The sequence below is a fragment of the Myzus persicae genome, unplaced genomic scaffold, assembly GCF_001856785.1.
Source record: "Myzus persicae strain clone G006 unplaced genomic scaffold, MPER_G0061.0, whole genome shotgun sequence".
Classification (NCBI taxonomy): domain Eukaryota; kingdom Metazoa; phylum Arthropoda; class Insecta; order Hemiptera; family Aphididae; genus Myzus; species Myzus persicae.
Window position 1 is genome coordinate 154,099 of NW_019103659.1, and position 12,819 is coordinate 166,917.

At 28.5% G+C, this 12,819-nt stretch overlaps 1 protein-coding gene across 2 annotated transcripts in view; it reads right to left on the minus strand.

The window, feature by feature from the left end:
* Window positions 1–5,558, minus strand: part of LOC111035002 — a 32,628-nt gene extending 27,070 nt beyond the window's left edge. For both annotated transcript variants that reach the window (XM_022316472.1, XM_022316474.1), the window contains exon 1: window positions 5,326–5,558. The gene's annotated coding sequence lies outside the window, so the exon portion shown is untranslated. The remainder of the gene's footprint in view (window positions 1–5,325) is intronic.
* Between the last annotated feature and the right edge of the window lie 7,261 nt (window positions 5,559–12,819).

Consider the following 12,819-nt stretch of genomic DNA (forward strand, 5'->3'; position numbering starts at 1 on the left):
TTTTGCGACAGTTCGTTTTTTTTCCGTAAACTTGAGTAGAGTAATGTCATATTTGGCTTATTTGAAGTTAGCTAAAATACTAGATAAATTCCCACAGTTATTGGCATACAAAAATATTATCTAATATATATTATGATATATAGTATATACGCACCAGATGGGTACCGATCTCTCCTAGTATAATGTACAATACAAGTAATAACAATTTTAAATGTATGGTACACGAGACAAACCCATTGAAATTATTGAAATTATTTTAAAAAAATTATATTTAATTGAGAATATATTTAATTTTTTTGTACACTTATCTACTAAAGAAAAATTAATATTTAGTATATTATTATGTACCGTTCTTTTACTATACATTTTTATTTTTATTGATTACAACGTTTACGATGTATACAGGTAACCCGAAGCATAGTATATGTATATAGTTTTATTGGTAATTAAACAAGTTTACCTATATTCTAATTTTTAAAGCGTCTTTATGGTATGCCCCATAACGGGATATTGATGTATCAGCTATAAAAAGTTAATTAAAATGTCTACTAATACACGCAGCATCTATAATAGTGTGATTTGTTTAACTTAATTTCATCACAAAAACATTTTTAAATTTAAAATTTGCCAGAAAATATTTTACAATGAAAAACATATCATTTTGTTAGTACCGTAAATAACTTTGCTTATAAATCATAAGTTATGTGATTATTTTAATTTTGAATTTCTATTATTGCCATTCAATTAATTTAATTTCATCCTTGGCATTTAATGCAAAATATTTTATTTGACTATATACTCCGTTCACGATTGATTACACCAATGACCTATGTATCAATGCAAATGTATAATACAAATTAAATACAGTACCTATATATAGGAGTTCCAATAATAGTAGGTACTAATAAAGTGAGATGATAATATTATACATCCGATGTGGACATTTGTATGTGATCACGATTTCACAATAACATCACGGCAGTCAAATTATACGAACTTCCTTCAACATCGCCCACCCATGTACATATTTATTGTTGTGTATTCACTTTTTCCGTCATATGTGTTTTTTTATGTTTATAACACAAGCGAATCGAATCTAATATGAACCGGCGAGACACGGTAAGCTTACACTGCACGTGTACCCAACAATATAATAATCCGTTTAGCATTCGACGTGGTAAATGACACAAAGACACAAAGTTAAAACTCAGGAGATAGGCACTCACACACCGAAAAATCGGCGCAAATTCGATGAAACAATATAAATAAATGGCGTGTTTGTTATAGTGGACCGTCGACTCTTTTGAACGGGCCCTACTTTAAAGTTTCAAATGGAATGGAATATTTTGTTGACCCAGATATATTGTGTTATTGTCTGTTGAAAAACGGAAATGTTATACCTTACGTCCTTGCTGAATACATATCGTCAACAAGTATACTATTACACTATCAGCTATACATAATAGAATAATAAGACGTGTACACTGTTTACTTCCACAATAGAATCTTAACTATCCCCGTCCCCTTATTTTAAAATGTGCGAAAGAGCGAAATTGTTTACTATAAAAAAAAAGTACTTACCTATTGATAGAAATTCACACTGTTAATAGGAGTAAGTAGTTTTTTTATTTTAATAAAATTCTCTTTTAGTTTTTGTACTCATACCTATTTTATATTTAATATAATTTATTGTTATAAAACTACCATAAAGTATGAATAAGTATGTGATCGTATTGAATGTATTAACGTTTAACTGCAATAATATTATGTAGGTAGGTATATATTATAAGTAGCGTGTATTTTTTTAAACATTTTTTTTTTACGTTTCTAACGCTTCAGAATTATATTGTTAGTATTTGTAATAAATTTGTTGTAAAATATATTTTTTACAATTGCTTTGACATATTTAGAGATATAGGAAATATTCATTCTACTCTCAATTTAATAGTTTAGAAACAAATATTTGATGGGCATTATTATGTATTATATATTTTCTTCCATTTTTTTGTATTCGCTTATAAATATTTTTCCCCGATATACCTAACTGCATACACAATTTATATAATTTACAACTATTTAAGTTCTACTATAAGTGCCTACTATAGGTACTATATTATATATTTGTATACCTATATAAATTACTGGATTATATATTCTGAAAATTTGATTATAAAATGTTTTAACCTTGAGTAATCCGTATTTGTGCATATCGGTTATTGTAATTTAGTGCAGCGGTCGCCAACCTTTTAGACCTAGCGGACCACTAAGTCCATACTCCAAATTCTACGGACCACGTATAGCTTAAAATAGTTTTTTACATAAATACCGTTCCACTACTGATAAATTGTACACCAAATTAATATAAAAAAGTACACATGTAAAATAGTAAAAAAGGTTTTATTTTTATTTATGATACAGCAACATGACACAATTATACTTTTTCATATAGTGATTATTAATATTAATATTATTTATATATATTAAATAATATTGCAAGTTAAGTTCAAATTTTTCCGCGGACCACCTAAATTTTCACCGCGGACCACCAGTGGTCCACGGACCACCGGTTGGCGACCGCTGATTTAGTGTATACTATTTTGAGCTCGAGTCATTAAATTATTGTCATGATGAAATCGATTAATAAATCACAGATGACCTGAATGGGTCATCTGAATGTTTTATTGAAGCAGGATCCATGCAGGAATTACTTGGATTTTTAATGAACTGAATTTTCGACATAGACTGAACAATATTAAAGCGAGCTCGGCGATAACACTGTTGAAGTATTGATAAATCAAAATTAGTTTAATATATAAGTATATAACATAAACGAATATATACGTGTTAGAGATAAAGACGTTGGGTGGATCGTTACTACGTTACATCTATTATTAAAGATCATAATATAATAACCCCACCGAGTGACCCGACCGTAACGAATTTTAAATTATCGATGTGATTTCCACGGGACATTCATTTACGTGATGGAACGGAAAATTATACTACAGAATTAGGTTATATATATAATGCAGCACCAGAGGTGAAAATTTAAATATTATTCTTTTATAATATATGCTATGGACGGCTATAATAGTAGGCAAACGTCGTTTTTTCTTGGTACACAAACATTTTTTTTTCACCTCATTCTTAGCTGATTATAGCATTAGAGTTTTTAATCCTATACAGTTCGCATCTGTATAGTAGGTATATAGTATAGTTAAAACGAATAGCCCAAAGACAGTTTCAAACTAATTAACACGCGTCGAAAGTGCATTGAATTACTGTGGAGAGTAGAAGCGTAATGTTTTAAGTTTAAATTCCTCTTGCCCGGGTTGCAAATTGTTGATTACGGTTTTAGCATTTAGGGAATATTTCGTAATCCTATATATATAACGAATACGTTATGTATAATGTATGTGTTGAATACTAAACACTGTTTAAACATAACGAAATAAACTTAGAGTAAACAAATAATGGCATTAACATTTTAAATGTATTCACAATGGAGTATATATATATGTTGGTGTATATTATATTGTAAATAATTCGCACCGAATACTAATAATAATAATAATAAAAAAAACAATTAACCTTGATAACACCTTTAAGTTCATTGCTCATTACCGTATTGCACTACTGTAGGTATAGTACTGTATCGTAATTACGATAGGTATTGTACCTACGTGAGATATAAGCATATTATTGCATATAAATTAAAATAAATATATCATAAAACGCACATTGTATATCTGACTAATGTAATTTTCAGTAAAATTGGTATATATATATAAATATATATATATATAAAATATATAGTATTTATGGGTAATAATTATTGTCAGTTGTACAGACTTTGAATAAATTACCAGATGGAAGTTCATACCTATATAGAAGTGTCAACATTTCGAGAAAATTCTCAAATATATACCTCTGGAACGGTTACTACCGTAGTCTCTAGCTTTATGTGCTAGACCGTACCATTCGACTAAACTCTGAAGTAAGTAAAGAAGTAAGTATAGGCACTCAGTGCAGTGGAAATATCTGATTACCAATTTCCGAGTCATTATATTGTTATATATAATACAAATTATAATTGGTCGCTAATAGAAGAAAATACCTATATAGTAGTCGGCAGTACTGCTACCAAATTTTTAAATTGGATTGCCCATGACGTTTAAAAAAATCTATATATTCTTTGTATTTGTTACTTTTATAGCATTAATACTAACTTCTATTTTTGGAAATAAACATATTATTACTAACAATAAGTAACAAATACCTAGTTTAAAAAGGAACCATGCAGCTTAATATAGTTTTTCACACAATAATGCTATACCTAAATATATACAGCTAAATGGTGAAAATGCCATTCCGTTTTCAAGCATAATGACTCGAGGTATAGCTAGATACCGCAGTTGGACATTATACATAATTATTGAAGAAAACGAAATCATTTCAGAATTTTCAAGGTAAGCTCGGTTATAAATTTTGTATTTTGAAAATAAAATAAAAGCTAGATAAAATAAAAATAATATACAATTATATAATCGTATATAACTAAAAAAAAAAGTTATAGTAATATGGGTAACGTTGTGACGGTTTTTATCTATACAGTTGTGTTCTGTACGTTGGTCTATAAAAAGTAAAAACATTCCAATTTTTAAACACATGAACACAAGAACTGCAATCACTAAACAGTAAACATATTTTAACGAATCAATAGTGAGCTAATAAAATAATATTAAAAAAAATATATTTAAAAATTGGCCGAAAATTTTTTCATTTTTCATTCATGGCCGAACGATTGGTCCATTAAATTTTATTGAACTATCCAATTATTACATTTTTCATGCAACACGACAAGAGTGTGGTTTTCCAGTATCTAATAGCAAGGTTTGAAAATCTTTTATCGATTTAAGATGTCCATAATGTATCAATTAGAAGCGTTGGAGATGGTATATTATAATTATATTATGATTCGATTCATCGAGATAGATGTATGATATTAAAGGTACGAATAATGTGCCAATTATAATAATTACAAGCGGGAATATAATAATTACCTATAAACGTTTACAATAATTATTATGAATACAGTAACTACCTAGGTACGATTCGAATCGTTAAAATATTAATTAACCTACCAGCACCTATAATATCTAATAATTAAATAATGTGATATAATTGCAAATTTCTGATCTCACTAGTGTACGTAATTTTCTCGTATGCACATGTATATATATATATAAATTATATTGAACTAAATACGTCAAGTACACACTTACAATATTATTATATTATTGAAAAACGACCTTAACGATTTACCTGTAATAATATTGTAGCGTGAGCGCCGTCCGACTAAAACTCGCTCAGATTTTGTGGGCAGCAGTAACAGAGGCAAATATGAAATAATTAAAATATTATTATTAACATCGATTTTCACGTCGTCGTCGTAATAGCTAGTAGTCGTAGTCGTCACCGTCGCCGTTATAACCGAAACGCACGTTACTCGCCGGACCCGTGTGTGCAGCGAGTGCGTCGGTGAAAAAACACGACACATAATAATAGTATAATATTATAAAAGAGCGGCGACGGCGGCAGTGGCGGCAGCTGTTCGTCAACGGTCTTTCTCGTACACACGTTTTGCCGCGTTCCGGCCCGATGGGTAGGCGGACGGCGGTGGACGCGGATGGGTGTCCGTTGAATGGGGCGACGACGAGTGGGGAGAGAGCTGATGATATATACGAGCACACGCTGCCTATAACGTCTACTACCTAGGTCTCTCCACGTTTCCTGATCCTTTCCCTGTGCAGCTCGCGTGTGTTCAAATATTATTATTTTTATTATTATTGCATGATGCCGTTGTTGCTGCTGCTGAATAATATAACGACGACGACGACTATGAGGGCGATGATCAGCCGCCGTGGTAGTTGTTTACTATATTATGTATTTATAATGATACATAAAATGAATTGAATTAAACATATTATAAGATTTATAGAGAAACCCGTTTGTTTGAACCGATAGTTTCAATAATGTTTTATGAAATTATAACATATATATAAAGATTATGACTTTATGTACATATAACGTCGAGCCACCGTGGTTTCTTCGTTTCCTGATCCTTTACCTGTGCAGCTAGAGTGTGTTGAAATACTATTATTTGTATTATTATTTATTATTGCATGATTCAGTCGTGGCTGCATCTTATAACGACGCTGATGATCGATAATCAGCCGCCGTGGTAATACCAATAATAATATTGATGCTATTGATGAAGTAAAATAATATTTAAAATAGTCTTAAATCCTAATAATACACATAATATTATAAAACTTACGGTGAAATATTTTATTTTACCCGATTTTGTAATATATTTTATACGTATATTTTATAGATATAGTAACCAACCTAACCTGTCGCAAGGTTAAATTCGACATACCAAAATATATTACCTACAGATTATTAATAAATATAGGGACTATCACAGTAACATTAGATACTATTAAGGTACATTTCTATAATATCGTTTTAATATTTAACTTCATGTTTGAAACACATTGCTTACATATTTATTATATTAAAAATTTTTTTAAAATAAAATATACAAATGATTCAAAATATCTTACACCGTACTAAAAAAATAATAGTTTTTACATAATATTTTGTTATACATATAGTTGCTATATATTAAATGTATGAAAAAAAGTAACGTTTATTTAGATGCATCTGCTGGCATTGGCTTCGTTTGTTAATAAACAGATTACCGTTTACCGTATGTACCTATATCAGGTATATGACTACTATCAAATTGATAATTTGAGCGTTCGAGTGTAATATATGCATATGGTACGTAGATCATTAACGTTTATTTTCGTTTCATCTGTTCGAAAACAAATATTTATCTATACTGCAGGTACCCACCACCTACGTATTATATATTATTGTAATGGGCACCACGAAACAAATTACGAACATTTTCGGTATTTCATGGATAAGTATACTCATGAATAATAATTATCATACATTTTATCGTTTTTATGGTAATATAAAATATATAGTAATTTTTAATTTTTAATCAACACCTTTTTAATAATCGTCTACAGTAGTATAACGTCTGCAAGACTCGATTTGAATGTATTATTTGCGGTTTAAATACCAGCTCTGTACAAAACACAAAAACGAATATGTATACAATTCGAGGATTGATTTATTTTTATTAATACATACATTATTATATCATAAAAATCGTTATATTCGGGTTTGAAAGCCAAACACGATCACACACAGCTTAAAACCTAATTCCGAGCTGAACAAGAAAATATCTTCTCCTCCAAAGATTATTTTTAAATCATTAAAAACGGGTATTTATTTTATTCGGCATTCACTATTATTAGTATCATAATTGTTATTTGTGATTTCCTAATAATTTATATGCATATATATTTATTTTTGATTCGGTACTAAATCAAATAGCTTGAGTTGATATTAAATCAAATAGTTTGGTTCAAAGATCAAATGTGTAGAGGTTGGCCCACTATAAAAACATAATCATTCATAACTGAACCGATTTTTTGTATATAAGAGCTACTTAACTAATGCCAAACAGTTTTTCATTTTTATTTTATTTTCACCAATTAATATTTTATACATTTATTTAAAAGTTAATGAATTTTATACTACGTATATGAGTAATTTATTTGTGCTTCCAGGGTAGTTGAAAAGGGATAGTTGGATAGAAAAAAAAATAGGACCTTATTTTTAGGTAGTAAATGTGAAAACCTTATTAAAGTAGTGACATGCCGGTAAGTTTCGATTAATTTGATTGCTTCTAAAAGTATTCACTTGGAATTTAAAAATTGGAGTGAATAGTATTTTATTATGCAACTTTCGTGAGATACAGAAAATCACAAATTGTTTTCCTTTTGAGTAGGCAACAAAACACGCATAAATGTTATTTAAATTATACATTTATTATTTATTTTCTTCATCTCAAATTTACGTTTTTATTATCTTAAAATAAAAACATATTGAAATATTATTAATATCAATAAACTACAATTGTATAATTATTATAATAATTCATACCAAAATACTTAATGTAAAATGTTTACAACATTGATCTAATCAAAATTATTATCATGGTAATACATTTATTCATTTATATTTTATTGCACATTATTTATGTTCAATAATTATTCATAATATGATTCAATTAGTAGATTATTTACTAATGAAATGGAAGTTAATTTACTCTAATAATAATAATAATAATAAATACTAAAAAAACACTAAAATAATATTTATTCATTCAATCAATTTATATAAATAATAAAAATACTAGTTATATAAAAAAGTAAACAACAATATTGGGTAATGAAAATTATTTTTTCATTAAATATGAAAATATAAAAATATTTCAATACTTTGAATAGCCCAGGGACTTTTAAGAATAACTAAGTACAAACATTCGTCATAATATAAGTTTCTTGGAGTATCTAATGCAAAAACCCAAGACGGAATAGGTGGTCGATTACATTATATTAGTAACAAAAATTATTTTATTTTAAGTATCCGTAGTCAATAAACTAATAAATATTAAATATATTATTAAAGAAAATGTAAGTGAGGACTGTAAATTGCACTTTACCAATCATTAACTGCTTATAATTGTTTAAAAATTATATGTACCTAAAACTTCACCACCACGACACCCGCAGGCAAAACTATTTTTAAATTTAAAAAATAATATGAACTTTTTAATGGTCAATAAACAGAAAAAGTTTGCAGAGGAACCTGAGCACCCGTAAGCAAAATGATTTCAATAAGCAAAAATAAATAACGAGAATAAGACTAGGTAGGTATTATAAGATAACTACTTTGTTTTATTACTCAAAACAATTAAATTAAGTTAAATACAAAAATGAGAAAAATGGGTAAAACGTCCCCGGGCACCCACAAGTTATAATTGTAATAATTAAAAATAAATAAATGAACTATAAAACTATGTATGTACTAATGTAGCCCGAAGTCTACTGGTTACTGCTACCAAGGGTTACTTTGTTTTATAATCTAAAAAATATTAAATGAAATGAAACCCAGAAATCGGAAAAGGTTCCCTTGCAACTTTGTACTATATTGTTTAAAAATGCAAAAAAAAAAATTAATGAAATTTAGTATCTACAATAATAAAAACAAATATGCAGAGAACCCCTGGAGTCCACAGATAAAACTATTTTAAAAATGCAAAAAGATTTAATGACCTATTAGACAAAAAAAAACACAGTTGAGTACTATAGGTATAGCAGAGTAGGCCAGTAGCGCCATAATGTATAAAATGTAAAAAAGTTAAATGAACTATTTACAAAAACATTTTTTATGATGTAAAAATTAAATTAATGAAAAGTTACACGCACGCTCACTAAATATTTATTTTCCTTGATATATATTTGGGTGTTTATGTTGACGAAATTAGAACATTTTAGTTGTTTCAAGTGGATGTGAAAGTAAATTCAGAAAAAATAAATTTCTCAGAAATAGTTAAAAAGTTATAAATTTTACTACTGAATCACCCGTGTGGTTTACAAAGACTGTTCATTAATTAATGTACCTATATTATTTGTGAAAAAAGCTTAACAAATATCGTGTTGGTAGTGCGTGGTTAAGGGTGGTGTCTGAAGGGCACAGTCAAGATGAAAGCAGTGTTCTAAATTTTAATAATATCATAGAAAAATATGCTTAATATATAAGTATTTGTTTAAATTTTGCTCTAAATGGGGTCTCAAAACTGTCCATTTTTGAGGAGTTCGGTGTAGGCAATATAAAGAATGAGTTGCATTCCTCTACCGCTTTATAGCCACATGGTCTGTGTGCATGGTGAATGTTCATAAATATGCGGAACACCTCTGCAAAAGACTCGACAGTCGACATCCATACGCACTTATCGTAATACATCAATACAGTGCTTATTGCCCGAAGGCTGAAATACAATTTTCTAACACGTGAGTATACACAACTGATCTGTTTTAAAAAAATGTTTTCTTAATGTTTCTTCGTTATTTTGAATCTGTGCGTTATTTATGTTCTTTTAACCTGCGATAATGTTTCCATTTCAAATAAGCTATGTTTCAACATTGTCGTTCATGCATTCTCAAATAAATAAATTGCCATAATAATATTGTCAGATTTTTAAAAATGTATGGCAATAGTTATTAAATAAAATATACACTTTGCATCTAGAAAATATTTGGATGCCTGTGCATACAAAAAGCAATCCAGGATCAGATTTTTAAACAATGTGGTCACTATGAGATGTTATGAAAGAGTAATATGTATATATTTTATTAAAATTAATTTTTATTACCAAAAAATTGATTAGAGCTTGATATTTTTTATTCCAAAATAAATAATGAATAATGATATCATTTATATTAAATATTTCAAGAACATATTATTTACCGGTATATGAACTTGTAGCGTCTCAGGCTCTCAAATAAAGACATTTATTATGTATTGACTTCTTTAGTGAGTTATTGGTCAATATTATACTACCTGTATGTTTTTTAATGTGCCACACAGTGGCGTAAGTGTATATTAAAAAGATCACTTTTTATTTTGCCGGGCGCAACAATAGTCTTCTTTTTTTCCGGGGGCACAACAAATACAATTAAGTATAAACACAAATATTTAGGATCTAGTAGCAGTAAAGCAATTCAATTTTTTCCGGAATAACGTTCGTCGTTCATCGTCATTTGTAAACCGTTTAGAAAAAGATCTAGTAACAGTATGGCTATTGTTCATGGATAATATTGTTACATATTTTAAAATGTACATTGTATACAGATATATATTAGGTACTTAACTACTGTGGTATTTTAATCAAAAGAACATAAACTTGTTAGGAACTCGTTATAAATGCTCAAAGTTAGCAAAATGCAAATGCTAGTCACGAGCATGCCTGCAGAGACCGTATAGTGTCCGCCTTGACTCAGACAGGCGCGTAAGGACGACGGTATAATAATAAAATGATTTACTATGACGTACGTTATTGAATAGAATTAAGTCAACAATGTTCTACTATTATTCATTTATGTTTGTCTTACAACGAGTGTTGTGTTAACCAGTTGATCCAATTTTTTTTTTTTTTTGTTAATAAATAATAATACAAAATTATATATTGAATGACCTCAGCGGAAAAATAAACAATAAGAACTATATTATTGCGGTATTTGTATCGATATTGTTTTAAATGATAAATCTATATAAAACATACAGCTGGTTAGGTACATCGGATATTAACCGACAACCGTGTATAAATTCACTATGGATAATATTATTTTTTTTTTTTTTTCAGGAGCATATGAATTCCAGTTTCCTGGTTTGAACAAAAACGTTTCTACATCCACCATGACCACGCATAAAATGATAGTCGACAACTCATTGTGATGAAATTCCAACGTTTCGTTTAGATTTAATAAAAACAAAATAAGACTCAAAATCACTTGATTATAAACAGTAAGCTCGTTGTGTACCAATCGGATGCAATGCGATGCGCTGCCAAACGACTCTTCGGGCATTGTCGATTTGTCCTACACGATGATAAGTAAGTTGTTCTCAAGAATAATTTGTTAAAAGTTATAGTTTGTTCCAAGTTGTAGTTCCAACTCTACTCTCGAATAATACTTCCAGCAGTTGGGTTGCTTATACGCTTATGGATACAGACGATAATTTCAGTATACTTTTCCTGTACAATTTTGGTTCAAAACATAAAATGTTTGTACGATTATAATAGATACGTCTTATATTGTTAATCTATATGTACGTGTATATAAAATAATTTGTCCTCATTCATCATCGTCTTAGCTGGAACCGCTGAACCTATGAGTATTAAATTTGGTCAGTAGTTTCGTTTTATGTTAAGACCCACTAAGAAAGGATTTTTAAAAATTCTCATTTTTTAGGAGCTCCTATAAATAAGGATTTTGAGATTATCAGTAGAAACTTAAATTGTTTGCCTTTAAATGGTTCCTATTACTTACTTGGTTAAATGAGATCAAAACTGACGTCGTACCTTATAACTTTTTGGAACAGTGTTGTAAAACAATTGTTTTTAATAAATAAAGCTGATCTAATAAATAATTATAATATTAATAATGGTAATGATCTAAAGGAAAACTCTACAGTAAATATATAAACTAATAAAAAAGTTATAATACAAAAAACAGCACACAAGCAAAGCTGAGTTGTTCAGTTAGTATAATATATCATTTTGTATTCAAATGTAAAATAATTAAAATATGAACATGCAGGCAGTTAAAATATTGTAATAAATAATAAATTCTAAATTGAATATTGTATTATTAAACAAATGATAACTATATAATAGGTTGTAACTATAACTCGATAAGTATACATAGATATATGCTGTGTTGTATACGAGCATAATTAATTTCTAAATTATTTGTTGCTTATAGAATAGAATATTATATATGTACGTAAAATTTAAATAATAGATTACACGTAACGAAACACATAAGTATGCATTGTAACCGTACGATATCCAATTTCAAGTATAATAATGCACCTATACAGCTTTCGTACATTGCGAACAATACAATTTAATAATATGTAATAATAATAATATGAGTAATCCTGCAATGAATTTATAAATCCGTATAATAATGATTAATGATTGAATTTAAATGCAAACATTTCCGAATATATTTGGTCAAACATACATATTATATAGGTATTATTACAACTAAAAACGAGTAATTTTCGGGTTTGCGGGTTATAAAGTGTTTACATATATTAACAAGC